The sequence below is a fragment of the Patagioenas fasciata genome, chromosome 2 (assembly GCF_037038585.1).
Source record: "Patagioenas fasciata isolate bPatFas1 chromosome 2, bPatFas1.hap1, whole genome shotgun sequence".
NCBI classification, from domain to species: domain Eukaryota; kingdom Metazoa; phylum Chordata; class Aves; order Columbiformes; family Columbidae; genus Patagioenas; species Patagioenas fasciata.
In genome coordinates this window covers 59,139,462-59,165,334 of record NC_092521.1, presented here as the reverse complement: position 1 = coordinate 59,165,334, position 25,873 = coordinate 59,139,462, and the positions used below count along the sequence as shown (strand labels likewise).

The following is a 25,873-nucleotide window of genomic DNA, read 5'->3' as shown; positions in this document are numbered from 1 at the left end:
AAAAAGAGTAGAAACCATAAAAAAAATAAACTATTGTCTAGATTTTGTATTTTATTAAAGATTTGCCAGCAAGTAACCCCGGTATTGATGATCATGGGGATAAACATCATGATACCTCAGGTTCGTTCTCTAACGCTTTGAACAAACCTGGACCTGGTTGACAGAACACAATTATTCTAAGTAATTGTCTACTAGCACAAAGGACAGATTTTGTCTTGATATTTAGAGTTTTAACAGCACCTGTTTTTACTTGACTGTGCTTGGTAAAAGGGCTTTCATGCTTCTGGTATGTATGTAGAGAATGTATGGGACTGATTAATCCTAATCTATACATAAAATCTTCGTAAGTGTTCATTTTAAAACCCGAAGAGAAAAGAAAAAAAAAAGCGTATTTGGATGAAAGCTGAGAACAGTTTTACTCTGTTAAGAACAGAGAGGTCTGATACAACTACTGAAACTACTTAATAAAGGCTAAAACTATAGTTTTTAAATTCTACAATCCTTGCAGTTTTTGTAACACTAGAAGTCATTTGCTGTAAAACAGACAGGACTACATACATGTAATAAAATGTCAGTCAATGGGACTGAAGTTCTACCTACGAATTTGTCTAGTCTCTTTGGAAGGTCAAACCCTACACCTTCTATCTCTGTTGAGAAACAATAGAAAGAAAAAGTGAGTGAAATACTTATAAGATTAATTTATATAGAGCATAGATATGACTCTAGTGGTCTGGGCCTTAAATTAATACTTGTAGTAAATCATGAGGCATTTTTTATTACAGCATATTAAGGACTTATCTATCTTAACATTCTTGCTAAGTCCAACTTTCTACCTTTATGATAAAATGTAATTCTACCTGTATTTGGTTGTGTTTTGCTTTGAAATTTTAAGGGAAAATTTACTGTGATTTTTTTTTTTTTAATCACTGTATCTACTCAGTGTTTTAAATGTTTTTCATAATTATTAACATTATTTATCTTCACTCTTTTAATTGTTCTGCAAGATTTTAATTTTAGTGACTGTTTTCTGAAGAGGAAACCAAAATTTCCTACTCCTTTACCCAGCTGAGTGACAAGAAGCACGATTTTTTATAAAAGAGATGTAGAAGACAGCTGAATATAGCTGAATACAGTACCAGAGAAAGCACGCTGGCTTATTGCTTGACTTCAAAGGCATAAGCATATTAAACTCTTGAAAATCAAGGGTAAAAGGCTTTTCCAAGATAAAACACTGATACCAAGGTAGAAGTATAGAATTTATTGTGTCAGTATTATGAAGATAAGAAGACATCCACTCATACATTTATTTATAAAAATATTGTATATTGATTATATTAATAATGTACTTATTGCATTAAGTTTCTATATGTATAAATGATATTGTTAGAGTCTGAATTACGCAGAATGGTTGTCTATTTTAAAATCTACGATTACATTATGTAGTCTTGCTGACTATCTAAATTGCTGTACTGGATGGGAAACTCCAGCACTTCTCCTGTGTGGTCAAATTCGTTACTGGATTTTCTGGGTTCAGCTCTCTGATATGTGCTAATTCTCAAAAGCGTCCTTCATCAGCACTTGTAGAATTAATTAGTTTCCACATATTGTTAATCATTTATTACATCATATATGCCACTGTGGCAGTACAAAATAAAGAGAACTGAAAGCACAGGTATAATCAATCCTCTGCTATCTGTGATCAGCTGGGCAAGCTTAATACTCAGTGCTAGATTAGCCCTTTATAATGCAATATTATGGCACTATAGAAATATATATATATGTATAATGTAACATATATAAAACCAAGGAGGAATATTATAGAGTATTTGAAGAGCATATACATAAAGACAGTGTGTGTGAATATGTGCGTACACACACATATTTCTAATATGTAACTGCTCAAGTGAAGTTTGGGGCTCATTGTTCTCAGCACTGAATACATTCATGGTAAAAAGAAATCGCTCCCACAATTTGTTTCCTATATTAAATTATGAGACATACAGTCAAAGGAAAGGAAACAGACACTGTAGCAAATTTCCTTGCTCAGAGTCACAGAGTAAGTGGGTGATTAGTGTTCCCTTTCACAACCAGACCACTGATATGTCCATTACACAGTGAGATTTCCACCTCAGGGACTGTAAGAAAGAAAATATTCAAGGCTAAGAAGGGCAGTGTTTAAAAACTGAGGTATTTCTTTAGGATTTTTGTGAATTAATGCCATCTATTTCTGTTTTTATCATTTACAAAGAAGTTGAGAGTTGAGTAAAGAAGTGCCAAACGATAAGCTGAAAACTAAATAGGGACATCAGTCCACTGGAAGCGGAGATTTAAAGTTCAGGTAAGCAGCAAAGTAGAATAAAAGCAGTTAGTATCACAGCAGTCCTTCATTGGCCCTCATTTGGAAACATCTCTTCTTTGAATATCCTTGTTAGGCGTTACTAAACTGCCTTTCTTATGCCTAAATATTATTCATAATAGGCAAGAAACCCTTTAATGCTGTCATAGTTTATCTAGAAAATTACAAAGTGTTAAAAACATGGAATATTTTCTGCTCTTTTTTCTGGAAAGAATATTTATTGAGTTACCAGGAATATTTGTAATAGCAGTATATGTTTTTCTCCATTGATTTACTGATTTGATGTTGCACTGAGACATTGTATGGTTCTTGGTCATATGGTGAACTACAGCCTTTTTTGGCGAAATGATGCAGGTTCAAATATGAGAAGGAAACTACTGTTACTCTAGAGTAGTTCATCTGAGCCCTGTAAATGTATTAAAATACTTTTGTAATGCAGAGCTGTGTAATCGAATTTACATTATTTTTATGCTGCCCAAAAATTTGATATCCTTTCTGATTTAAATTTTTCTTTTCAGGAATGTTGATAACATCTAGTAAAAATTATATTTTAAACAAATTTAGATGCAACATGCCAAGTCAAATCTTAAATAACTGTCTCCCTCCCCTCCAAAAAAAAAGGTTTAATACAGTTTGATGTTTTACTGTATTTTACATTAGTGGATTCAAAGACACCTTTGCCTTTGTAAGACAGAAATGGCTTCAATTTGTGGTGAAAATATTATGTATTTGGTTTTCCATAAACCAAACTAGTTGCATAGAGCATCTAGTAAAACAAGACAACCCCTCAGAATATTTGTCACTCCATTGATCCTTAGTAAAAGTTGTGGAAAGATTTAAAGTAGGCAGTTTAGCTCTGTAGGGCGCCATAATTGGAGCTGTCAGATGTGAAGTATTGTTTTCTTCCTATTCTTCACAGCTTGTTTCCAGGAATGAGCTGAAATTCTCAAAACTACCATTTTCAACTCTCTACCTTTGTAGGACATTTCATTAACAGATAAACAGTATTAGAAGCATTTTTTATTTTATTTTTTAAGAAACTAAAATACCATTAAGCAAATTAAAGGTTTGCATTCATTTTGCTGAGAAGATTCTTAACCCAGAAATAGCCTAAATGCATAACTGGAGCTTCTTAAGAAATAACTACTTAGCATCAGCAAAGGTATCACAAACTAGTCATGGAATCACAGGATCATTTTGGTTGGAAGAGACCCTCAAAATCATTGAGTCCAACCACAACCTTGATCTAGAACTAAACCATGTCCCTCAGAGCCTCATCTATATGTCTTTTAAATATCTTCAGGTATGGTGACTCAACTACCCCTCTGAGCAGCATGTTCCAGTGCTTGACAACACTATCCATGAAGAAATTTTTCCTAATATCCAATCTAAACCTCCCCTGGTGCAACTTGAGGCAATTTCCTCTCATCCTATCACTTGCTACTCGGAAAAAGAGACCAACACCCTCCATGCTACAACATCCTTCCTTTCAGGTAGTTGAAGAGAGCAAGGTTTCCCCTCTGCCTCCTTGTTCTCTAGACCGCTCACCAGTTTCAGAGGCTTTCCTAGATCATGGGTGGTCTTATTCAGATGTATTTCTTCAAATATATGAGTCTTCGCAAGTGGCTCCAAAAGCAAGAAGTGACAAATTGAATTTGTGAGACCTGGCTTTACACACTGTACACAAGTTGTCATCTGATGCACACAAAACTGCCTGATGCTGATAAAACATTAGACGTGAAACCACTTATTTCCCATGACAGTACAAATCAGTACTAGGAAGCTTGGAAGTTGTTCCATTTCTTATGATGCAGAGTTGAGTTGTTCCTTGAGCATATTTCAGAGGATTGAGAAGCTGCTCACAGCTTCTTTTAATCTTTATAATAAGCACAAGATCCACTATGAATCATTAACATATGCTCTGAGGAGAATTAAGAGCTACTACCAAAAAGACTTGAAATTCCAACTTCGCATTGACAATTGACTCCCTTCAAATACCTGTCATTCCTGCAAAGTTGTATACCTTTCTCCTGTCTGGCCCAGATTAAACTTTTTTTTTTTTTTCTTTTTTTCAGTAGTTTCTCAGTTATTTGAGATAAGCAAGAAAATTGAGGAGGTTTTCTATAGGAAGAGAAAAGTTGAGGGGGGTGCGCTGTACATTTCAACTGAAGTACTCAGAATGTGCATCTTGGGAAGTTAAGACTAAGGCACCATGTCAATAGCAGCTTCACAGCAGTACTGAAGTACTCAAATGCATGCAGTCTGTTTTCAAATGTAATTATACAAAAAAATATATTTTTGTGAAAGTCGCAAGCCAGACACATGCCTCATGTAGATTACCAAAATCAACAGCACTGTCCCAAAAAGAGAGTTTGATTTTATCTCATTGACTTATGCAACCTCCAGTTGAAGATGCAGCAATCTTCTTGCAAATGGAGACTATTGATAGTATGTAACAAGGCTCCAGAGGAAATGAACACCTTTTTTCCTTTTTCAGCAACAGCCTTTGGTATGGAGATGATTGTTTAGAACCCCCTATGATTACCAATAAACTAAATAAAGGCTGCAAATGGAAACTGTTTATGCCCTGAAATGAATTAATTGCTTATGATGGGCAGTATCAGCAAGTTGACTGTGATTTTTATATTGATTCACTTAAAGATTTTTATGGTTAATAAGCTGAGAATCACAAGTTCATGGAATATTATTCTCATAAATAATAATGATTTAGAGAGTCTTCATCCATAGTTACATTTGTGTTAAACCTTTCCAGGCACTATTGAATGAAGTTCTGAAGGCTTTGTATGAGCAGAATTAAATGGATTTAAACCACAATTACATCTCTTTGTCTGAGGTCAGTTTTAGTTCTTTAGTGTTTTATACTTGTATTACTGATTTCTTTTTTGTTGCTTTCTGCATAACATTACACTGCTGCTATGTTTATACAAGAACAACAACAACAAAACAAATAAAACAAACAAACAAACAAACAAAACCCAAAGCTAGTTGGAACCAGAAAGCCACACCTATAGCTGCATATAGCTAAAGCTGTATAAATCAGGATGTGTTCTGAAACAAAAAGTCCATAAAAGAGACTTATGTCATCTGTGTGTCTGAGAATATAGCGTGAAGTCATCTTTCACCTCTTCAGATGAGTACATCTAAAGCACAAGTAAATTTAAATGTGATACAATAGTTTCTAAACTAACTAAATACTTCACCAAAATAGATGAATTCTTAAAACAGGGAATTATCCTGAGAAGCAATTACTTTGTCTCCAGTGATTATATTGGGTAAACTCTCTCTCTTTTCAATACTTTATTGGTAATGTGGAGAAGGATAAAACTCCCCTAGGCTGATAAATAATATTACAAAATATGTAATTCCCAAATATCAAGATAATGATAACTGCGAGTTTTTAGGACTAGAGGCTTGTACTAAATCTACCTTGTACTAAATCTGCCTTGTACAGTCTCTAAAATACGCTAGGAAAATGATAAATACATTTTGAGACCTTCACAAGAATAAGAATGTTCTGAAGGTCTTTGCTACTCTCATACAGCGATGTTGTTACATTTTATACTACACATTTAAAAGAACTCATGAATATCTCCAGTATACAATTTTTGAATGCTCTAATTGTTGTGAATAGGGAAGAATCACTTATTGCAGTTATTTACTTGAATGCTAACTATGACTAAGATTTTTTTTCTAAAGTTTTTTATACAGAAGATCAATTCCTTCCATATGCAATATTTGTATTACTAAGGAGGCTCATCTTGCAAATGTTTTAGTCAATCAGTTTACAATTATGACTCAAATTTAAGCATTCATGTATCTTCCTTTTTTTTTCTTTTTTCTTTTTTTTTTTTTTTCTCAAAGTCACTGAGATATTAATCAGCTTGTATTTAAAATTATCTGTATTCCTTCATAGCTGGAGATTGGAATTCCATCTTCCATACTGTATTTTATCATAGTTTATGTCTTTTTTATAACTCTAAGACTATCTTAAGTTTCAGTGAATGACACATTCCTATTTACAAGAAATGATATTTTTATCTGAAAGGACATAAATTAAGTATTTCTTTATTTCTTTAATGACATGAATATACAGCACAATGAGAGATTTGTCCTTTAGTTATTGTGGTCATATATGCTATACAATATCTGTCATTAACTTGATGATTAATCCCAAAATTTTATCTAGGTATAGATTGAATTCTTATTACAGGAAATTCTATGACAAAAACTTTACACATTTAATTTAGAATGGTATTATAGTAGGAATATTTTTGTCGTTGTTATCAGTGATTTCCGTAATTGCAGTGTAAAGAAGCCAGTGTGGAACTGCTGGGAGGATGGCATTTCTTTACAGAAGATGTTAACACTCATCAGCAATGAAAATTGTGCTTACTAGGAAAAGATGACTGCTCTAAGTCTTTTCTACCATTAAGGCTGGAGCCTTAAACCTGAAAGAGAAGCAATTAACACGTAAGGAAAATCCAAGTATTACTTTTTAATAGTTGAAGAAAAACATGAAAACTTGTTAACTGTAACCTGAAGAACAAAAGTTCTGTAATGCACTCCTCTTCAGTGACACCAGAATTTACTTGCCTTGTCTGTTTCATTTATACTAGTTAAGATGTCCAAAACAAAAGAAAACAAAAAAGTAAGGAATTAAAAGATCTTCAATATCTTCTGTGAATTAGAGGGTTGATTAAGGATATGCAGTAGGTATGTGTAAGGACATTTTACACAGATATAGAGGAATAAAATGTTTTGTAAAAAGTCCAATAAATTTATAAAACTAGATGCTTAGTAAAAAAAAAAAAAAAAAAAAAAAGTTATGTTTGTGCTATTTCCAAAAGAAGGCTGGAGAATCACATGAAACAGATTTTTTAAAATATGCTACAAATGATGACTCTATGCTCAGATTAGTCTGATACACTGAAACCTCTTTGCATGTTTTTTTCTAGTGACACTTAATTAAAACAAAGCATCATTTGACCCAACCTATTTGTTGCTTGCTTGAACACAGAAGGGAACCAGAATTATCTATAAATATAAACAAATCAAAATGCTTGTTCTTTGGAAAAATTCCTTCTTTGATACCATCTTCTGTAACATAAATGTGTGATACATGGTCTTCAGAAGAGAAACAACAGAAACCAACAACAAACAAAGAAAAAAAAATCACAAATAGGCACATGTGGAAAATAATAGAGTTGGTGGGAAAGCATATTAATCACACCGACAGGCAGGCACATATTTGGAGAGTGGTTTGATACCAATGCACTTAGAGTATTAGCTGATTTTTCATAAAATAAGGAAAAAAACCCCAGTATTCTTCAAAGAGACAAAACATGCAAACATAGATATCAGTGCAGTATCATTGTATCTTCAACTGTATTATCTTTATCTCTCTGTGTCTTCTTCGGGAGCCCCAAGTGACATCATGCCTGGCAAAAACTAGCAATAAATAATGTACTTTTTATGTAGTTCTCTCCCTTGAAAAATCCAATGTTGAAATATTAATTAGTTTTCTGTGTAAGCTCTAGATACCTTTTTCTCAGCAAAGCCTTTACTGAATGAGACAAAACAAGATTTATCCCCCACCCCCCAAAAAAACTCTAAGTAGAACAGATAGGAAATGTAATTAACATATTTTGAACTAAAAAACACCTAAGAAAAAGTGTATGAACAATTCCAAATATAATTTCAGTCTTCAAATACTTGCCAGTCTGTGTGGCTCTTATGTAGGAATAAGATTCCTTTTGTGACTGTTTTCAGTGATACTGTTTTGAATCAGAAAAAAGCTTTCATGCAGGCTGTTTCTATTAATTGCAAGTTGCATACAATTTGAAGGCTAAATATTCATATGACTTCTCATCTTTTTTCCATGATACACATGCCACAAATTACTAGAAAAAATATTTAATCTGTTATGTTAACTCATATTCAAATAGAATTAGTCAATACTTTAAAATTGTATCCACTTCATTATTGGAAATGCACATACGTGCACACCCTTCACAAAAGGCTTGGACAGAAATTAAAAGCTATGAAAACAGTATATAGGGATTATGAGGCTTTGTCATAAGCAAGACTTAAAGCACCATGTTGACAATTTGTTTCTGGATGTTTCCTTTCAGAAATTAAAACTGATGAGTCTGGATGGATGACAAACTCACAGTGAAGGCAAGGAAAAAAACAAACAGAACTGTAATCTCATGTTGATTTCTTGATCTCCATTCTGCAGTCAACAGAAAAATGTAAGAGGTGACTGTTCATCTTTGATGACAGACTTTTTTAAAATTGTTATTATTTTATTTATTAACTGGGGATAAATTCTGACAAGTTGGTATGTGTTTTTTAAAGTTGTCTAAAAATGTTGAATGGCTTAATGTCTATTGAGGCTTATTTAATGAGTTTATTGATGTGATTCTAAACTATCAGGTGCTTTTCAGTAGATATTAAATATACTAAAATTATAGAAGTATACAAAAATCCAGGAATGCATAAGTATTTTTTTTTTTAAATATGCTATTTTAAAATCTTATAAAAACAGATCTTCAGCTTCAGAAAAGCAAAGGCTTTTTAAAGCTTCTAGAACCTCTGGTAAACTCAGCTATTTTTTTCAAACATGCACTTAAATCTCCATGAAGATTACATTTCATGCAGTTTTGATTTCCACTATTTTAATTTTCTTAGGCAAGAAAACATTGCCATATTTTCTGACATGTTTTGGTCTAACTGTACACTTATGCAGGGGATTTGCAAAGGCAGGTAAACAGTAGCGTGATAATTGAACACTAGGAATAGGATGCACTTTCAAAACCGGTGCATGAGTAAATGTGTTTGGCAGGCTGTTGAAACAGGGAAATGTCATCTCTGTAATTTGTAGTTAGTGCTATTCAGTGCCACACTTGGTCAGGCGCAATTCTGTACTTTCATATCCTGATTCAGACAGGTCTGTAACTGAAAATGAAAAGAAGGAAAACGGAAATACTTTTTTTTTCTTTTTTTTTTTTTTTTTACTACTTAATCCTTACTATCCTTTATAGTAATAGGAAAAACCTATTTACACTCCGTAGTGTTAAAAGTGTAACAACTGCGATGATAAAGCTGACAGGTTTTATGGCTCATTTAATATAATGAAAAATGGGGAAAAAAAACCAAACCAGTACTTTCCAACCATACTTTTCAGTGTTTGGTCTAGCAAAACATTCAGTCAGAGATGTCTCCTAGCAGGACCACTCAAAGGTCTGCAGCTATGCTCCTGTTGATATATTTGATTGGGTTAGGGTATGAGAATACTAGAACAGATTTTCTTGGGTTTGCATGTAAAGGGATATGTTATACCCCAAAAATCTGTTTTTAATTAGAAAGGTTTGTTCCTTTCAGTGGCTGAGTTTTGTAGGACAGTTCAAGAAGATAATAAAATTTTTACTGCTTACTTTGGGCTTTTGAGCTGTTTGATATGCAATTTTTATCTGGTCTAAAAGATACAGATTGAATTTCTAGGAGTTTGGGGGGGTTGTAGAGTTGGTTTTGTTTGTTTGTTTGTTTGTCTGTTTCTGTTGGTTTTGTCCTTGTTTTGTTTTGTTTTTTGGTTGTTGTTGATGGTGGTGATGGAGGTGGTGGTCAGTTTGGTGTTAGGGGTTTTGGGGTTTGTTTTTTTTTGTTTTTGGTAATCCTAGTGGAGGAAACTGTAGGATGCTTTTTTTCACTTGGAGCATTAAAAAATTCAGTCAGCATTTTAAACTATAGATCTTTGTCAGTGGTGGAGCCTTAGTTGATACATAAAAATGTTGTAGACCTGTTTGTATATCTTAGGAATATGACCTCAGTAATTCTAGAAGGGGACTGACTGTAGCATCAATAGCACTCCTTAAAGGGGGAGAACCATAGATTTAATTGTCTAAATAACTAAGTATATTTGTAAATGAAAATAATATCTAACATTATTGAACTGTACAAATAACTTAGGGGCATGCTATCAGTTAATATACAGCTACATTTTTTCTCCAAATACCCAGTGGAGTCACATAATTATAATATTTATCCATAAGGTGTCCAAAACCACTTTAATGATAAAAAGGTTCATGAGAACAAGAAAGGAAAACAAAACCTGAAAGGCTGAGGAATCAGCAGGGAAAAACGAGCCACAAAACAACATATCAAAAGTATTGTTCAGTTCAGACCTCCAAGGGAGTTGATAAGGGAAGGAGAAAATCACCTTTATTATACACTGCAGTGGGTGATCCAAACAACAACAGTCTGGGACAGGACAGAACTGATTCCAAATTGCTCTCTTTGACCAGAACTTTTCAGGACGATATGTGTCCCTAGTTACTGAGTCCCTCTTCCTCTTGTTATCTGGATAAATATGTTCCTCTTTTTTTTTGGTCATCATTTGGCTACATCTAGCCTTTATGGTAACTTTTTAATTTTTAACTTATTTTTTAAAGCTAATGTCTTTATGTCCTGAGGTATTTGTACTGCTCTGCAGAGATTTGAACTACTCTAAGTCATAGCTCACACTGGTCAACAGGGAAAAAACTACAAAGCATCATGAAGATACTCTCATGATCAAAGCAGTTGGGCACATTTTGTTTGAAGTGCATGACAGATAGTCCTGTTTTCATTCTATAGGCATTTCTATTTAGAAGCAATAATTTCAGTGGGAAAAAGTATTAAAAAAAATGCAAGGAAGTCTCAGATCTGAAAACAGTACAGATAAAATAATAATGGATTTCCTTTCTCTTTTGGGGTCTGCAGACTGTTCTGCATAAGGAGGATACTGTTTAGAGCCTATTGGAACTTACGCATTTGGTATGAAGGTCTATATTAATGCATAGCTCCCTTCTTCTAGATAGGAGACCTTAAATATGATGCAGACAGATCATCTAAAGTTTCTAAAGTGCAACGAAGTTTCTAAATGTGTTCTATATTAGATATTATTTAATAAATTAATAATTCTAAAATACTTAGAAGTTACCTTTAATTTGAAGATGAAAGACACATGAAAGAAACATACCAGAGATAAGTTGAATGTGTAAGATATTCTGACTGTGACCAAGGCCAGGTTAGAGAGTACAGATGAGAAAGACAAACAACTAATGAAACTTCAAAGTAAAGGACCAACATTGCTACTTTTTTTGATGGTGGAAAGTCAAGTTTCCCTCTCTGGCTGATCAGGATGGAGGTCCATTAGTGGGAAATATATACATTATATATATACATACAATGCGGATCTCTCTGATAGCTGGACTTCATGATCAGATAGGACACATTCTGCTGATCAGGTGTACGGCATGGGCAGGCAAGCTTACAAACCAGCGACCTGTTCATATGCAATAATCACCTTTTTTCCTCTAATCCCTCTAATTTCCTTTGTATCTGCCTCCCCAAACCACCCTTTCTCAGTCTTTGGTTCCTCCCCTAAGCATCCCATAGGCGATCCCAGGGTGCTCATAATGAGTCCCATATCCCTTAGGACAGGGGTGTCAAACTAATTTTCACAGGGGGCCACATCAGCCTCATGGTTGCCTTCAAAGGGCCAAATGTAATTTTAGGACTGTATACATGTAACTACTGCCTTAGGCAGTAACCCCTCTACCTACAAGGTGATCGTCTCTTAGTGACTGATGGTGCTGAGTCCCACCCTGGTCCATTGACTGACTGGTTTCTAGCATGGCCTGGGTCAGGTCTCTTTCTCTGGGCAGGTTATTGGAGTTCCACTACCTGCCATCATGCTCTGAGATCCTTCATGTGTGTCTGAAGACAAGCTTTTTTGTCACATAACCTGCAAGTTTATACAACAGTTCTTGGACAGAACTGAGGCTAAAATATGGAGATCCCTTTGCTTAAAACAATTTGTTTTCCTTCTGAGAGAAGGAGAGTGCAAAACAATTATGCTGCTTTAACAGATTCAGTCTTTCAGCCAATAGATTCTGTTACTTGAAACGTGAGAGGTGAGAAATAAGCCACAGCAGAAACCACTTCATTCTTGCCAATACCCCATTAGACATTTGGAATAACTTGTTCTCCATTTGGCTTCTGGCCCTTTAAAGAGGTTTCAATCTGGGTACTTTTAGTTTCTTTCAATTGCCTTTTGTAGATAAAAGAAGTTATTAACTCTCCTTTCTAAAATGCCTGCTTAAAGACATTCAGAAGCTGTAGACATTTTGTTTGAATTCCATGCAGTGTATTCAGCCTTTAGCAAGGAACTGTGAAGGTTATCATTATTACCTATGTACTATACATTGGTTTGCCTGTCTTAATTATAACATGTTCCTTTCAGACTTTCACTATAACTGAGAATAAAAATCTCTTTTGTTCATATGAGTTTGAAGTAGTAATGATAAGGCTTGCATGCCAAGCTAAGTGAACTCTGGCAAACCTAAAGATTTGGAAAGTAGGAAAAGATTGTGGAACAGTGCATTAAAAAAAAAAAGGCACTTTCATGGTTTCTCTGCATTCACTTAACTATTTTTTAGAATGTCCTCTGGCATAATTTGTAACATAAATTGCATAATGATTTTCTCATATTTAAACCATGGTAATTAAAATGTGCAGAGACTATTTCTTATTCCTGCTGCAATAAAATGCTTTCACTTGATTAAAGCTGAACTATAATTTGGCCTTTATGTTGTAAGGAAGAAAAAAACAGGACTGCTAATAGCAAATGGATCAATTAAACAATGTTATTTGTAATGAGGGTTACATCATTCTGCCAATGATAAAAATCTGTAGCTGAATCTGTCACTAGTGACATGTGCCATCTTCTTAGCACCATGGTGCTAAGCTATCAGGAAGCAACTATTAGGCTTATCTTTCTCTTGATCCTTGCATGTCCTCTTTCAGAAGTCAGTAAAAAATGCAGACCAGCCCATTATAAAACACTAACATTATAAACAGAGGCTACTGGAGGCTGGGTGATAGCAGACATATAGAACACTATAGCACAAGATGTCAGTGATCGGTTCTGCATACCTAACTCTGAAAAAAAAAAATAGAGAGTTGTTATAGCCTGTTATATCTTGTCAGGAAGCAGTTCCACCTGTCCCAGAGGTGTGAAACGCATTTTCACCAGGGTCCACATCAGCCTCGTGGTTGCCTTCAAAGTGCCAACTGTAATTTTAGGACAGTGTAAATGTGGAAGTAGTTACATTTATACTGTCCTGAAATTACATTCATCCCTTTGAAAGTAACCACAAGCCTGACGCGGCCCTCGGTAAAAATGAGTTTGACACCCCTGACCTATGCTATTCATCCTCGTGTTGGAGTTAGGGCTAATCACCTGACCCTGAGGGCATCGAAGGAACCCAGTCACAGTGAGAATAAATGCACTGAGTCCACTGCTCCCTGGGACCATCCAAGGAGGACCATCAGACCTGTGTCCCCAGAGTGAAACCCACTCAGAGGGGTCAGTAGAGAAACTCTCCCTCTGTCATGCCCTGCAGACCAAAGAGGGCCACAGCCTAAATGACTGCAGGAATGCAGAGGGAAAAGCATTTTGGCATTTCGTAAACTGTTATGGGATGTTTTGTAAGGAGATTGTGGCAATGTGTGAGACTTGATATAAAGTTCCTTTGGGGAAAGGACCGTAGGGAGGGATAAAGGTGAATCAAGGAGGAGTAAGCACAGGAACACAGAAGAAAAAGAGGTGGGTCAAGTGCAAATGGTAATTTAGTCAACATGCTTGTCTGTCTCTGTGTTTTATCACCACAGTCTATGTTCTACTTACATATACAGTCTGTGTGGATGCACTCTCAGTTCTGACTGTGTAGGTGTGGGTGCCAGTGACCTTAGAGAGGAACTAGCCCACAAGCATGATAAGGGGTCTGAGTGCCAGCAGCTCGACATCAGGGGTCTATAGGTCCATGTGTAGCAACAAGGGGAGACCAGGGGCCAGTTATTTTGTAGCCTGAGTGTCAGAGACCAGGTACAGGAGAGACTCGTGTGTTGTGAGTATACATGTTCCACTAGCAGACTTTGACCCTGATTATCTGGAGAGGAGGAATAAGATGGGGCTGTTGATGCTGATCATCGTTGTGTGAGTGTTGTGTGCCCGTGTGGGTACCAGGAAGAACACTGCTGACTGGTCACTGGAATTTTAAGTTACATATCAGTAGTGAGAGCACATAAGCATATATATATAAATGAAAAGCCTGTGTACATACACATACAGTTATACGTATGCCCACACACATATATATATCACATTACATATAAAATCATATAAAACATCTATTAGTTATTTGTATCTACAAAAGTGCTTTTTTAACAACTTATACTTAACATCCTGTTGTGGGTTAACCCTAGTAGGCAGCTAAGCACCCCACAGTTCACTTCCTTCCAGTAGGATGGGCCAGACAATCAGAAGGACAAAAGCAAGAAAACTCATGGGTTGAGATAAAGACAGTTTGAAAGGTTAAGCAAAGCTGCACAAGCAAATAAAAGCAAAAAAAGAAAAGTGTTCACTGCTTCCCACATAGTGGTAGGCAGATGTGCAGCTACATTCTGGAAAGCAAGTCCTCAACACATGATCTATGCCTGAATTTGTCCACATGTTCAATGAATGTAAAAATATAATCTGTTATTTTACTTTACTTGATGAAAGCTAGAAAGCATTTTGAAGTGTTTAGATGAAAAAAATCCTATGTATATCTTTTCATTATAACTGAATATACCTCATGGAGAGCTACATATCAAAAACAAAAGTGGAAAATTATAACTTGGAGATGTTTCCCATGTAGGACTTCGATATACACAATCTACATAAATGCATTTATACCCTCACTTACCTATTGGTTTGGCCTTCAGGATGATTTTGCCGAATACAAAAGACTGAATGTGGGATTCCAAATTTATTTGCTGAAGGGCATTTGTTGTGGATTTGAGAAATTGACAGCACACCAATCAATTTATTTGCTCAAGCAAACCAAAAAGACAAAATCTGCTATTCCATACCTTCCCCAGAACACTGTGGGGTTACCTCAAGGGCAAATTTGATCCTTTAAAAATATTGGGAGGCTGTGAACCAGCCTTGTCTCTGTGTGGTAAGGACCAAGGAATTTGCCTCCCTCTTGCTGGGTAAATGCTGTCATAGTGAACACTGACAATGTATAAGCATCCATTTCTGACTGGTACTCTGTTCAGGTCCAAATTATCCAAATGTGATGTAAAACAACAAAACAAAATTGAAGATACCATAGGCTTGTAACAACAATTCAGTCTAGCCACTATATTCCTCAATTTAGCTCAGATAAGTTTGATGAGTTTAACTCACTCAAAAGTAGGAATTTCATCCTTAAATCAGGTTCCTTATTGGTCCCTTTTTCATCTGTTTTCCTACAAGCTGTCTTTAAAAAAATGTTACCGATGGTTAGGTCTATATGTACCAATTTTGCATGTTTTGCCAAATCTTGTTTATTGGGAGAGAAAGCACGGCACACCTTATATTTTAAGTAAACCAACTAATTTTTTGCTACTGTAACTGATATGTGAAGAGTCTAATCATTGTTAGTCCAAATGTGTTTTCTATAGGAAAAGAAATAATAATAATGTGATTTAATTCAGTTATAGACAAACTCAATTCCTACCCCATTTCTTGCAGTTATGTTCAGTCTTCTACTACTCCTCTGGGCGCTGAGGTTGGTGGGTTCACTCTGGTGCTGACGGTGTGCACCGATGTTAGCAGTGAATTGTCAGCATCTGAGTCCTTTGCCAGAAGGAATATGATGTTCATGCTGATGGTTCCTTGTGCTTCACCCTAGAGTCCACTTTGGTTTGCTTTTATATGTGTGTTAACATGCATTTACACTTTTTTCTTTCTTCATTTGTCCACAGCTCTGCATTACATCCAAATTTACTATATATGGTCACCTTTACATGTGTTAGATACTATTTCTTTGTTCTCTTTGTTAACCCTAAAATGAGTTTTACCAAGCTCAAGGTTTGCATGTCTTTGATTATTCATCAGTTGTTTGCAGCTGTGGGGTCTCTCGTGCCAGAAATACAAACCCACATAGTTTTTATAATTTATAATGGAACACAATTAGTGGAGCACAATGGAACTGGTATTAAAAAATGGAGAAAAGCAAAAGAAAATTGAATTATTTGCTTATATACATATGGAAGGCAGGAAGGCAGGAAGAAAGGAAGGGGAGGGGAGGGGAGGGGAGGGGAGGGGAGGGGAGGGGAGGGGAGGGGAGAGAAATAAGGAGGAATGGACAGGGGAAGGAGAAAAAGAAGTAGGTGGGATCAATGGGGTGAGGAAGGGATGGGGGAAGAAAGAAAGGGAGGGATGAAAAAAATAAATAAAGAAGATAGGAAGGAAAATTAGTTGAAATTAAAGCCAAATCCCAAGTATTTCTAATGCTCAATGAATTATTTTCTGTTGGCATCACTTCAGATTTCTGTTCAGTAAAACCTACAGACTCCATTGCTGAACAGATTTCTTGAGAATTTCTGGAGAGGTTTCAGTGCAATTGGTGGGCTTTTTACTTGACTGGATAAGTCTCACAAAGCATCAGTGAAATGTGAATCAAACTTTTAAAATGTTATGTTCTGTGATTTGTGTGCACAATCTGAAATATTAATCTTTGTCTTTGTAGGAGGGCCTCTTGTCCACAACAGAAGAAAAGGCCACAAAGCTTTTCCTTCCCCTTATCGCTTTAAGTAGAAAATATATTCAGGAAAATACCGTGCTATGTACATATAATACATTCACGTTAAAATTGCCCTTGGGACTTAAAATCCTTAGGATTTCCATGTTATTATAGTTTCAAGGTGTTCAATCATAGCAATGTGTTAATGGAGGATTGTCATTTGTTTTCAAATATTTGCTCGTCCTCCTCTGAGATAAGCATCTAACTCTACATCTTGAGAACTTATGAATTGTAGAAAGATGGACTGGATCACATTTTTAATAGAAAATCACTTCAGCTTTCTCTGAAGGGAAAAAACCCTGAGGTGCTGTGAAAAGTAGCATCATGATACAACAGTGATAGAAATTTGCATTACACATTTAAGAATATTAAATAACAGTTATTTCCCCATACAGAAAGAAATATAATAATTATACTATTTATTATCTTGAAATTATATCTAATAATAGATAATTTATTAAAATATTTAGTATTTTTGAGTTTGCAAGTATGATTATATTTCTTGCATGGCAGGCACATGAGAGTAAATTTCTCCCTTTCTTATTGGCATGAAAAATGCATTCTCACAGCCTTTTTTCTTTTGAATTGTCTTTGCTTGAGGCTGTGCCTCCAACTTACAAAGACTGTCAAAGGAAAATGGTGACTGAGATTCAAACTGAACTGAGCTGGAGGGATACAGCATTCTTTTTAAAGTTTATTTTAGATCTTTAGGTCAAGAAGCTTTAAAAAAATTCCATCAGTCTCAGTCATGTCTAATACATGAAACAGCATTTGAGTTTTGCTGGTGAGTTTATCTTTTGCTTTCTACCAGAGGTGCAAAGAGTCTGTAAATGAGGACAGCAAGAAAGAGCTTTTAAAGTCCAATAGCAACCTGAAATAATTTTAGGTTAAAGTGGAATATAACATTTTTCTTTTTTTTTTTTTTTTTGTAATGAAGTTTTGGGTTACACAAAATGCTTTGCTAGTTGTATAGCTTCCCAGAGAGAGAATCCATAAAGTTTAATAAAATATCAGTTTAGTCATTCTAAGGATTATTTGAAAGTTACAAATAAGAAGAAACAAAATATGGAGAAGAGAGAAAAAATGATGAAAACAGAATTTTCTAACAATGAATTGTGCCATCAAGCACAGGTTTTTTTTGTATGTTTACATTCTGATTATGGAAAAATGCTCTTCCTTCCATCACAATTTAAGACTTTGCATCTCCTCTGTTATATTAGTGTCTGTTTTACAGTGCAGGGGAAATTACTTATTTCCATTTTGGGTATCTGTCTTTGTTACCTGCAGCCAAAGATGGTGAAATATCCCAGTTTAGTTTGTCTTATATTCTGGGTTGGCATTACACACCAAGAAGAGCCTGACTCCTACCTATGCATATTTGCATAGGTTATAACTCCTGTCTTCTCCAACATGTCATTTAGATGTCAGATTGCATCATATTACTGTTCCTTCGCCTACCCTTTGAACCCACAAAAAAGATGGGACATCTCTTTGACAATATCTTGCTGGTATATCCCCACTAACCATCCTTTGGATCAGGAAGAAAGTAATCAGGGGAGGACCTCTAGGCATACACAGTTGTGGTGACCTTAGTCCAGCAGGCAAAGGCAATATTCTTTAGCTCTTAGTTCACCTTCTAAGAGTTATTTGTGTTTAGTAGTTCTCTACTTGTTCATGCTTTTTTTCACTGGTTTGGATGCTTATGACTAAATTTCCCATGCAGGGTTATTTTTTGTATTTGTTTTTCATATCCATTTATTTGTTTGTTTATGCTCTTTTCAGAAGTCAGAGAGGGCTTTTACTGTAAGGACAGACATGGAGGTGCTAGTGCCTGTCTCAAGAGAGAGTGACGGAAATGTTTGTATCAGACAAAACAATCTTCTCCCAAAAACATTTAGATAAATTTCTATTGCATTGTACTACTAGTTAACACTTGAATTAAGGTGAAATTACAGTATTTTTGATTCATTTAGTCTCTCAAATAAGTAAAAAAAAAAACAGCATACTTTTTGAGTGACAACACAGAAAAGGAGCAGATCCAGGCCTAATGTCTCAACCTTCACCTACTCCGTATGTGAGGAACCTTGTTATCGTGGAAGCCGAGAGGGACTTGATTTTGCTACATTCATCTCATTATCAACATGTGGGTTATCCAAACTACATTGCTCTGAGTTAATTTCTATAGCTTTGTTTCACTGATGATATAATTTTAGGACTAAAAGGGCTTTGTTTCTGAATTTCCTGCACAATACTTGGGACCAGCCTGTTTTTTGTTCAATACCATTATACCCAAGTCTTTGTTGACATCATCATCACAGTACCTGGGCCATTTAGATTATTTGCACTTCACTTGCATGATGTAAAGTCTTCCTTGTAGTGAAACTGTGGAGGTATGTTCTACCACTGCCTTATGGACAAGTGTTTTTTCCATTCTGGTTGCTATGTACTGTAGTCAGTTTACTGGATAAGGACCTAAAAAAAAGAAAGAAACACAGTTCTAAAACCCTGATGTACATATGTATTTTTCTAAATTAACAATGTATGTGTAAAAGTTATATTCAAGGGTTGCAAAAAAGAAGAGAAGAGGTATATCTTCAAGTGATAGCAATAAAGTAATTTGAATAATTAGAGAAGACAGCAACAAAATACTATCATTCAGAATATATATCAGAAAATCCTATGTATTTATATATACCAGCCCCGCTCCCCAGTGTCTATGAACATAACACACTATGTGTATGAAATGTGATTGTTCAGTGGTATTATGTCATGCTGTTGTATGTAGTACATATTACTTTATGTCTGCGAAAAAAATTGCCATCTATATGAAAACAGGTGGTGTGTTGAGACTTTCTAACTTTATTAAGTTGTTAAAATTTGAAGAGTGTGTATGGTGGTTTGTTTTTCTATTTTTATCTTGAAAAATAATTATTTGAAGCTGGTTTCGAGTTCCGCTAGTGCAAAAAGCCCTTTGAGAATTGATCTGTTCTGCTTTGCCTCAAAGGAATTTATTATGGCACTCACAAGAAAGCTGACATTCTTTCATCAATTTTTGTGTTATTTTTTAGAAACAGCTGTTCCAAAAAACATCAGTAGAATCCACATTAAATACTTTGCTTCCTGGATCCAGCCAACACAAGAAAGAGTCATCCCTGTCAATTTACTGAGTTCTTGCCTGTGAGAATACGTGTTTTCTAGAAACAGCATCTGTGCCACTATCTTACAGGAATACTAAAGTGATGGGGAAAAAAAGCTTTTTCTTTCCAGAGGGGAAACTTTTGCTCCAAAGCAAAACCTGCTTATCTCATTGTGCCTTTACTTCTTTCATGTATTTGGTGTAAAGAAAAGAAGGAAATCTGTCGGTTTTTTCAGTAGAGGACACGGTTTTTCAAGGTACTGAGCTGAAAGAGGAGGCAAGTGCACATGGTCCATTTGGGAAGTCAACAAAGGTTTGACCATGCTTAGCATTTATGAATGAAAATTAGTTATTTTTTCCTTCAGTGGCAGTCTGAGAGGAGATCCTTTGTTTCTACTCAGACCTGTCACTCTGAAAACAAACATAATTAAAAATTGAAGCTGAAATCTTGTCCCCATGCGTATTGAGAGGGTGAGTCAGAACAGGTGGTATAATGCCATGTTGTTGTTATTTTAAGGGTGGGAATAAGTTTGCATTGGTGATAGTGTCTTACTGACTAAAGAGCTTTTGATGTCCTTTCAGACACATCACTGAATAAACCCTGGACAGTTCTTATTGCAGTGTCCTTGCCAGAGGTTGCACTTGACTGCTGTATAACTTAGAGATATAAAATGTTCTGCCCTCACAGTTCAGTTGATGGATTTCTACCCTAATATTAAATCCAGGCTGATAACTTAAACATTCTGCTGACTTACTGCCAATGTCGCCTTTAGACACCATATTTTTTTTTATAAGCTTGAGTGGAGCTATCACAGCAGAGTTCAGCCTATGCAATCCATATGTGGGAGTCTACCAACTATAATGTTTAAAGTTCAGTGTGAGCAACATGTGGCATTAAAAATGTGTTAGAAAAGGCTGCTAACTTACTCTTCAGACCCATGTTGTCTCCTCTGTTCAAAGATAACCTGCCTTCTGCAGGTCCAGTAATGCAACACATTGCTCTCTAATTTAAATAAGGTCAAGATAATGTCAAAGTGCTACCAAAACCTATGATGAAAATGAATGTGCAATTGTTGTTATGTCTGACTAGACTTACTCTTGTGTCATTTTTAGTAAGTTTCATCAATGATTGATTTAACTTTCATTTGCACTTCTCTCCATTTAAACTGTTAATTCTTCTAAGTTGGCTGAGGAATGAATAAACAATTGTAGAGCTACAAGCAGTTACAAAAATTGCTTAACTGGTGTAATTACAGTATGAATTTCTTTGCCTATTTGTCACATTGTATTTGAGTTCAGTGTGATGTAACTTTAGTGAAAGATCCTTCATATACCAACACATGAGTTGCAGAGCAGCCTCTGGCTTCTGTGGGAGTTTAACCTCTGCTGTGGGCACTAGGAGGAGATTTCTGGGGTATATTTGTTAATAATGGGGAAAAAGCTTTTCAGATAGATCTGAGTCACCTGATTCCCACCTGGGAAATAGACTGTGCCGATACTCTGGAGTTACTGCAGTTTTCTTCCGGGTTTCTGCTATTACAGGCAGTGCTTTTGCCGGCACTATGATCTGAAGAACCTGTAAAGAGGACACAAGACAGAGATATAAGTTTTGATGGGATCTGTGTAATTAGAAAGACCTACAAGTACATGAAGTCATTTAACTTTTTTTTCATACTTGGGGAATATAATCTCTCACCATGGCTAGGGGAAAGCTGGTAAGAGCTCTGAGGATTTTTATTTCCCATTTCTTTCTTTCTTTGGTTGGATTGTTTTGTTTTTCCTGCTGATCTCTATCACTGTTACGTTAGACCTTTCTGTTTGTTCGGTTTTTATGCTATAGAAAGAAAAGACTTAGCCTGCTGAAAGATACCCACTTGGAAACAAAGAGTCTTCTGTCTCTGAAAGCAGTAGAACTTAGCAAATTTGGTTAAAATAAAACCAACTGTATAGCAAAACCAGAACCTTACTACTACACTGCTACACTGGAATTAGGATCTGTTTTTCTTAATTGTATCTTTTTTTTTTTTCTTGTGGTGCTTTAAATAGTAGCACGAAGGAAAAAATTCTATTCCCTATTATTTGTTTTCCATATTATATATTTGTAATACTTTAGAAATTGAATGGTATTTTGAATATACAGAAATTTTCTGCATTTAGTTCTCTGGATTTTGCTCAGTCCTTGTCAGAAACATGTTCTGGGCTTTTAATAAGACTGCTTCTGTCCCATACCTGATGTGCCATATGTGCTTGCCTGCAGGCTTTTTCATTTACAGTGAAGTAACCTGCTAATGAAACAGCTTTCAACATTGTTTCTGTTTCCTTAATAATCCACCAGAGTATTGCTACTGTATTTGTCAAAAAGAGCCCTGATCTCCAGCACTAAACTTGCTGCAAGACAAGAACCCAGAATAAGGATTCGAAAACTTACACATGTATGTGTTATATCCCCTGAATACAGGGGTGTCTTAAGTTGATTAGCTGTAAAAATTAAAATTAAGAAACTTTTAATCTGTTTCTTTTATTTTCTTTCACGTTTTCATTTCATCTGTATACTGTTTAATAGCTTCTATTTTTTTCTTTCTTGTCTTTACAGTGTTGCCCTATCAAATTTGCTTTTTTTCCCCTTCATCTCCCTGATTTATTCTTGTTTTTGTTAGTGAAAACCCAACTTCAATGGATTTCCTTCAAGGTTACCCTGATGTGAAGGAAAGTGGTTTTGTTTTCCTTGCAGAAAGGCTAATTATTCAAAGCTTCAGAGATCTTGTTACTCAGTGTAGACAAATGTTGAACCTGTAGGAGTCTCTTAATCCAAGAATTATGTTTGCAATTACTACTTCCATTGTTCCTGTGATTGAGCTCATGGGAAGAACTTACCTTCAAGCAATACAAATATGCATTTATAATGATACTTACAAAAGGATATCTGAAGGAGCTGCAAATAAGCCAAAAAATGGTAGATTATTCCATTCTATTGTCTGAATGGTACCATTATATTTTAGTTATTGTACTTGAGACATTTAATTCCAGGTAGTGATTACAGAGTGATCAAGTGTCTCCTCTCAATTAAGGCTTCAGTAAGTGTTCCTTTTTTTTTTTTTTGTCTATCTCTGGGGATTCTTTTTGTCTTAATTATTTTTTTCAGATGAACTTTAAAGTAAATTAAAAGTATCTTGAAAATATGAAATAAATTGATCAAGTTGTTCTCTGGAGAATTATCTGAAACTGCTCCTTTTAAATTGATCTGATCCAGAGTGATTCTTTTCCCCTGTAAGCACTACCAATGATCAGTTTTGGGGGGGAAAAGTAAAAATCACAATTTATCTTTGCCCTTGGTCCCTCCAGAAATCTGTCCTTCATTTAATATATAGCTATACAAACAATTTGTTTTTCACATGGTTCAGTTCATGTGAAATGTGCTAGCTAAGGGCAGTAATTGAGGAATGGGAGAATAGACATCCATAATGAGGGTCGAATTGATTATGTCTGTAAAAATAAAAGTGATTTATTTTTCCAAGATACTTAATTCCTGTCCCACAGATGTTATAGAGGCTTCTATTTTCTTGAGATGTAAACTCCTGCAATGTTAAATGCTTTGATGGATAACAACATTGCCGCAAATTCATCAGTCCCAGTTCTGGTGAGAATTCAGAGGCTGGAACTCGTCTATGCTGAGCACATAATGGATTAACAAGTCTTAAACAAAGTGCAGAGGTGGATCCTGAGACTACTGACAAGCCAGTGCTGGTTAAGAAGACTGGCAAGTGAAGACAGTATTTAGCCCACATTGTGTGGGCTCATTAGGTGTTTTCAGCTCTCCAATGCATATATACACTTCATTTACTGCATTCCTTCATTTCTGATCATGAGTTTTTTCATTAGAGGGAAAAGAAAAGGAAAAGGATGATAAAGAACACAGGCTTAAAATGCTCAGAGGTGAATCTATTTGGAGTTCCTTCCTGTGGATGTATGAGTTGCATGTAAGAGAAAGAAATTGATTTGTGGTCTAAATGTTTAAACTTAATTGTTCAAATATAAGCTGCTTTGAGAAACAACTGCTTCCAAAATGCCTTCTATATTGCAGAGGGAATATGATGTTAAATTCTTGACTTAAAAAAATGTGCCCATCGCATTTATGTGCTTTAAGATTCACATTTGTTTGATGGTAGTAGTGGGATTCTTGCTTTATAATTTTTTTGTTTGGTTGTAGTGGGTTTGTTTGTTTGTTTGTTTGTTTTCTATCACAAGAAATGATTGGGATCAAGCTAGCTACAAAAAACTACATGAATTTTAATAAGTGAGAATCATTCAAAAAGTGCTTTCACCAAACTTTACAGATGTTTTAGGAGAATCAGAAGTTTTGAGACCTTATTCAGAAACAATATAGTTGTATATAAATATCTGCTTTTAATAGTGGCTGCTTCTTCAAGTCTTTAATATTTTTGGCACTATGGTCTCCTTACAGCATTTGTATCATGGTATTGTATTTGTTTGCCTGACATTCTTGGAATATTAAAAAGAGGATAGCAAAATAAAGTCTTTGATCTGTCTATTCTGCTTGTCCTAAACTTGCTGCCATTTTGAAGGAGCAGAGAGCTTCATGTATATTTGATTGCTGCAGTTGAGCAGCAGAACACTGCAAGGGATGTATGAGCTCTTATTTCACCCCCATTTTGGCAAGTCATCCCTTGTGCCAAGCTGATGGCTCAGAAAGAAGTCTGTTCTCATAAGTGCACAAACAGGAAATAGCTGTTTGTAAGGGGATATGCAAAACACTATCTGCTTTTTATTGACATTTCTCTTCCTGCAGCATCTTTCAAGAAAGGTCATTCCTTCTGTTCCTTCTGTTTCTTCTATTGATGATTCAAATTACACTTAGTGTTGTGAATAGAAATGCAATGCCATTAACACCCTATGGTGCTAACCTTTATTTTAATGAAATATTCATTTCTAAAGAAACAGGCTGCAAGCTGTTAAGAGTAGGGGCTGACATGTATAAGTTAGGTTGATTTGAAGTTAAAGGGACAAGAGTGGAGTGCTGAGTGTGGCAGCCTTCAAGCATTCCTTCTATTCTGGGTATTTAAGTGGATTTAATTATTAAGTGATTCTCGGGGAGCCTTCTGGCAGATGCCTTGATCATTCTCTCTCACATTAGTTATCTTTAAATATTAAGTTTTCCTTGAGACTAAGCTCTTCAGGACAAGGACCAAGGCTTCATGTAGTTCATTAGAGAGGCTAGCAGAGTTTTGAGTATTTCTCAGCCTAAGCACTTTCATAGTGAACATTGATTAAAGCTAACATTTAATATTCCTGAATTATTTCCAATAGTCTGGCAGTTTGTGAGTTTAATGATCAGACCATTATATTACTAATTATTTTAACTGAAGAAAAAATCAAACCAACCTCTATATCTTCTGTTGTTGCATATTATACTGAAGAGCCTGTCACTATTATTATTTGCCAAAACTGTAATCAATAAATGTATAATTGAATACAGGTGAGGAAATGGTGAGAAAATAGGAATTAATGTGTGAAAGAGGCAAAGAAAGAACACTCATGAAGATGGAAACAAACAGAAAGAGTAGTTTTAGGGAGATGAACTTGAGATTTTGTTTGCAAAAATAAAAACTGACTCTGTACAAGAGAAGTGTATGGACTTTTTCCGTCTGTGTCCTCTTGAAAAATAAAGTCCTTCTGTGTATCATC

The 25,873-nt window shown here is 35.4% G+C and overlaps 1 long non-coding RNA gene across 1 annotated transcript; it reads left to right on the top strand.

The window, feature by feature from the left end:
- Positions 1-1,280: 1,280 nt before the first annotated feature.
- Positions 1,281-25,873, top strand: LOC139827179 (uncharacterized). The gene is made up of 6 exons (XR_011737473.1): positions 1,281-2,338; positions 3,660-3,849; positions 5,130-5,210; positions 6,683-6,847; positions 8,509-8,628; positions 20,103-25,873. It is a non-coding gene; the product is annotated as an uncharacterized lncRNA (long non-coding RNA).